The sequence below is a fragment of the Mizuhopecten yessoensis genome, unplaced genomic scaffold (genome assembly GCF_002113885.1).
Source record: "Mizuhopecten yessoensis strain PY_sf001 unplaced genomic scaffold, ASM211388v2 scaffold11091, whole genome shotgun sequence".
In the NCBI taxonomy this organism is placed as follows: domain Eukaryota; kingdom Metazoa; phylum Mollusca; class Bivalvia; order Pectinida; family Pectinidae; genus Mizuhopecten; species Mizuhopecten yessoensis.
The window spans coordinates 144664-148944 of NW_018408875.1; the positions used below are offsets into that span (position 1 = coordinate 144664).

General features: G+C 36.3%; 1 long non-coding RNA gene across 1 annotated transcript; it reads left to right on the top strand.

The window, feature by feature from the left end:
- Positions 1 to 358: 358 nt before the first annotated feature.
- On the top strand, positions 359 to 2495 carry LOC110465575. Its single transcript, XR_002464627.1, has 3 exons — positions 359 to 517; positions 1367 to 1550; positions 2334 to 2495. It is a non-coding gene; the product is annotated as an uncharacterized LOC110465575 (long non-coding RNA).
- Positions 2496 to 4281: the final 1786 nt, after the last annotated feature.

The window sequence follows — 4281 nt, forward strand, 5'->3', positions numbered from 1 at the left end:
ACTGTAACGATTGTTTGCAATTTGTTTTATTTTCTGTGAAATACGTACGGAGGTAATTAGTGACTTGCAAAATATATCGCTGCAAGTAAAGGGAGGTAAATCGTTCAAGAACGACAAGACAATATACACAAATAATATTAGATTTTTCCCTGAGCACGAATTTCAGGGTTATATCAAAGTACAACCGGTTTATTTAAAACTCACCACAAATGTGTCTTACATAGATGAACAAAAGCGATACAGATCAGGTATCGAGCAAAATTATATCACATGTTAAACAGTTTTCTTTTGGTAAGAATATATAGGGAAATTAATTGTGGTCTTAGGCCTGAAACTGCGGGAAGGCTGTATCGAATGCACACACATATTAGTCATTATCGCGAACACGCTTAAAAAGCAAGATGTCCTGTACTCCGCGGCTACCGCTTGCCAGTGGAAAAAATGCTTTCTTTGGGAGGACCAGGACACTTTTGACATATTTAAAAACCAAAAGGGGAAAATTTATGACGTTACACAGGTAAAGAGTGTACAAACACCAGTGTTATTTCCGATACATTCACACAGTTTGTAATGGAACCTCCGACCTTGATCTAGGTCAAGTTTGGTTTCATTGTAAGGCTAAGCTGATAATTAAGTAATAAATAGAGGAACTTACTATATCGTTTTTGAACATCGTTTGTTAAAAGGTTTAGTCCAAACAAAAACAAAATTTTCGTTTTCATTTCATACCAAATCGTTTTCTTGGAAATGTCACCCTGGTAAAATACTAACAACTTCGTAACGCCTCGGATAGGGAGAATTTCTTCATTCGGTAGAGCGTAAGACTTGTAAGCCACAGGTCCCGGGTCCGACTCCTAGCGGACACATTGAAAAACATAATGACCCCTGTTACATTGGCGCCCACGTAGGGACCCGGGAGATATGACAAAATTACTCAGCGATACCTGCAAAGGAATCGTGTTGACCCCTGGAAAACTTGAGACGATTTATTTTGCTGCAGGGGGAGTTTGTCACCCTGGTATTAAAAATACCAGGCCTAATCACTTCCTACCGAATTGGCTAGGGAGAATTTCTCATTAACTCATTCGGTAGAGCGTAAGACTAGTAAGGCATGGAAAAAATTTATGACCGTTGTTACAGAAAGATCAACTCATGCCATCAAAGTATTAGTCGTTTTGATACCCGATAGTTACGACACAATATAAAAAAAATGTCTCCTTTTCAGAAGCTACGTTATCGCAGCTTCCCTTACTTTTGTACCCCATTTCAAGCACAAGAGCTTATTTCGTTCAGTAGATAGTACATGCGTTGCAGACATACTGGTCATGATATAAAACTAAACTTTACTGTTTCTTTTCTATCACAGCACTGGAGCTCTGGCTGCTTACGGAACAACGGCATTGGCTATGGCTATATATCTGCTCAACTTCAGGCCGATCCTTGGACGTATCCCCTATGTCAAGAACTCTTATCCCTTGCCACCTCCACCACCACCTCCGAAGAAATAGTCATAGTGCAGGAGGATTGTAGTGTACAGATTTTAAATTAAGGTAGTGAATAAGTCCAACTGAAAAAACTTGTTTCCCTTTTCCTATAGCTGCACACCCATGTTCCTACAAACACCCGCAAGAAATGAAAATATTTCAATATAATTTTGTACATGTATAAAACCACCACTAGCAGTTGACCGACTTGAAATAACTTCTCAAGAAAATGTCATGTACTTATTAACCACCACTATTCCGTCTTTGCGTATTGCAGAGTTATCTTCTCTTGGGAGCAGGTATTAATTGTTACGTCACTTGTTTGTGAGAATAACGTCATCAATTTTTGAGAAAACAACGTAATTTTCTCACACAGACCAATGACGTAACAATCAATACCTGCTCCCAAGAGAAGATAACTCTGCAATACCCAAAGATGGAATAGCAGTTGACTAGAATATATCGAGTATTTTGGAATTCCTCACTTGGCAACCAAGTCCACAAATTGAGATTAAAGGTTAAATGAAACTTTTGTTGTCTGGAGCATTGAACTGCTTTTTAATTTTGAATATCTGTCATTCAACAAATATGTTGATTGGAATATTAATGTAAAACAAGCAACTTTGTTGTGGAAATGTTTTGCAATAATTACCTGAACCCTAAAAATGATCACACATGAACTGCAGCAATATGGCAAAACAAATTGAGAGTCATGATTTATTTAACAGCAATAAAGTCTACTGAATAATTTCAACAGGACAGTTTTCAGAATTCTTCAATAGATTGTATTGCTGAATAAATATCTGAAAATTTGAGAAATTTATTGTTTTCATCTTTTTTGTTTTGCAGAATTGTGTTTCCATGGAGTTCAGTCTAGAACAGGACAAGTGTTACTTCAGTAAAAGGATTATGGAGCGAGACCACCATAGACAACTCCTTGGAAGTTTTTCTCAATCCTGCAACATATGTTGTTTTCAATTTAAATAAATTAGGATAAAACTTAATTGTAAACATTGTTGTGTTAATTTATCTCATAAAAATCTGTAAAACTTAATGATGTCAAAGTCTGGATTATTTAGAAGCTGATTAGTTGATTAGCTATTTGATTGATCTCAGGTAAAAAAAAAAACTGTTCTATGAAGATTGCAAAGAAGCGACACCAGACTTCAAAGCCAGTCAATTTTACCTTTATGCTACCATAACATCTTTTGATGTGTATCAAAGCATTAAACTATTTGTCTTGTCTCTCCCACAAGATAGTGCAAACTGATAGCCTTCAATTTTGTCAAGACATATTTGAGGGGCACTGGTGACCCTGAACATGGCTCGAGTTTATTTCCTTTCACCCGTTAGACCAGGGCTCGTATTCATGAAACATTCTCATGCTCAAGCAAACTTTCTTGTAATTCGCTTATATTAGGTGTCGCAATCAAAAAGTGACGTGTTAACATTGAAAACTATATTCAGTTTTAGCTCACCTGTCCCGAAGGGCCAAGTGAGTTTATGTCGTAGTGCGGCGTCCGGCATCAAGATTTTACTTTAAACAACTTCTTCTTAATAACCAAAAGGCCTAAGATGATATTTGGCCAGAAGCATACTGAAATGAAGGGCTACAAATTTTATTCAAATATTAAATGACTTTCACCCATTTTTAAGTTCACAGGGGTCAAAAATGTTAAAAACTTGAAACAACTTCTGAATAACCAAAAGGACCAGGATGGTAATATTTGGTCAGTAGCATGCTGTGATGAAGGGCTACAAAGTTTGTTGAAATAAATGAACTTCACACATTAAATGTCACAGGGGTCAAATATGTTAAAATCCTTAAACGACTTCTTCCGACTAATGTGATGATATTTGGCATTTGCTGGAATGAAGGGCTTCCAAGTTCAAATGCATGACCTTCACTCATTTTAAAATATGTTGAAATCTTTAAATGACTTCTAATGAATAACCATGAGACCCAGAATGTTGATATCTGGCCAGTAGAATGCTTGGATGGAGGGTTATCAAGTCATTTGAATGACATTGACCCACTTTAAAGGTCACATTTGGTCAAATATGTATAAACCTTCAAATGACCAAATATCAATAAACAGATGGTCTAGGGTGATGATATTTGGCAAGTTGCATGCTGTGATAAAGGGCTATAAAGTTTGTTCAACGTAATTACCTTGTTTGACTTCAAGGTCACAAGGGTCAAATGTTTAAAATCTTTCAACAGGTTCTTTTGAATGACTTATAGTCATAAATATTTTACCTGTAGCTTTTTTCACAGTTTGAGATTAATACCAGGTGAGCGATGCAGGTCCATTGGGTCTCTTCTTAGTCTATCCAAACTTCTTTCATTTCTTTGACAAAAGTTATTTCATCGGTTAATTTATCACCGAAACAAGAAATTGGGTTGGAGCACTGAATATGAGTTTGAGCACGTGAATGGTTTCATAAATGCAGGACCAGTTGAGCTAAAAAAACCAAGAGATCCCAGAGGGATCTTGGCACCCACCTTTGTACCATCTTCATTAGTTCTTTGTCAGTTCGATCTTTTCTCTTCTTTCCTCTAATCTGTTTGATCGAGTCATGTTAACAGTAAATGCACCTTGAGGTAACTTTTGATCTAAACTTAATACTGATGTGTATGAAAGCCAACCTTCAAAGTGAGTTTGTCATTTCACATATTTACTAGTACAGTACTTAATGTGAAAGAAATAGAATCGATCATTGCAATATGAGAAAGATCTGTTTAGTTCTTCTTTTAATCCATTTTGTTTTTATGATCAGTCTCAAAATATAACAT